Source organism: Nematolebias whitei, chromosome 2, assembly GCF_014905685.2.
Source record: "Nematolebias whitei isolate Nwh7 chromosome 2, NemWhi1, whole genome shotgun sequence".
Lineage (NCBI taxonomy): Eukaryota > Metazoa > Chordata > Actinopteri > Cyprinodontiformes > Rivulidae > Nematolebias > Nematolebias whitei.
Genome location: NC_056499.1, coordinates 51,542,862 through 51,544,019, shown reverse-complemented (window position 1 = coordinate 51,544,019; position 1,158 = coordinate 51,542,862).

The window sequence follows — 1,158 nt, the reverse complement described above, 5'->3', positions numbered from 1 at the left end:
CGCTGCAGCCCAACAGGCTTCCACGCCCTTCGCTGCAGCCCAACAGGCTTCCACGCCCTTCGCTGCAGCCCAACAGGCTTCCACGCCCTTTGCTGCAGCTCAACAGGCTTCCTTAATGCAGGCCGTGTTCCCTTGGGTCCTGTGTTTTGGACGGCCTCCCGGCCGCCCCCCTGACCTGGCTCGGCTTGATGGACAGCCTCTCGGCCGCCCGCCGGAACAGTGACTCTTCGGGACGGTCCCTTGACCGTCCATATCCCTTGTGATCCCTCGTGTCTCCCTTTTCTCTGGCTCCCTTTTCTGGTTCCTCGTTTTCTGGTTCCTCGTGTCCTTTTTCTCTTTGGCTCCTCGTTCTCTCTGGTTCTTCGTGCCCTTTTTCTCCTCGTTCTCTTTGGCTCCTCGTGTTTTGTTTTTCTCTGGCTCCTCGTGTTTTGTTTTTCTCTGGCTCCTCGTGCTTTGTTTTTCTCTGGCTCCTCGTGCTTTGTTTTTCTCTGGCTCCTCATGCTTTGTTTTTCTCTGGCTCCTCGTGCTTTGTTTTTCTCTGGCTCCTCGTGCTTTGTTTTTCTCTGGCTCCTCGTGTCCTTTTTCTCCTCGTTCTCTTTGGCTCCTCGTGTTTTGTTTTTCTCTGGCTCCTCGTGCTTTGTTTTTCTCTGGCTCCTCGTGCTTTGTTTTTCTCTGGCTCCTCGTGCTTTGTTTTTCTCTGGCTCCTCGTGTCCTTTTTCTCCTCGTTCTCTTTGGCTCCTCGTGTTTTGTTTTCTCTGGCTCCTCGTGTTTTGTTTTCTCTGGCTCCTCGTGTTTTGTTTTGTTTTCTCTGGCTCCTCGTGTTTTGTTCTCTCTGATCCTCGGTCCCTCCACCCTTGCGGTGCCACCCTCCACCCGCCCTAGTCCTTCGGGAGGGGTTTTTTTTGGGGACGCCTGGAGGCGTCTTTGGGGGGGGGGTACTGTAAGGATGGTACTTTTCTGTGGCCCGGTTTGTGTCTGTTTTCCTCGTGCTTCCTCATTAGTTTCCATTGTTGCCACCTGTGTCTCGTCCCAGCTGTTTGTCATCATGTCTCGTCTTCTCCCAGTATTTAAGCAGTCCTATTCTGTCTTGTCCTTTGTCGGGTCGTCTTCATTGGTACTCTCCCTTGGGTCTCCTGAGTCTTGTCCTGAGTCTTGCCC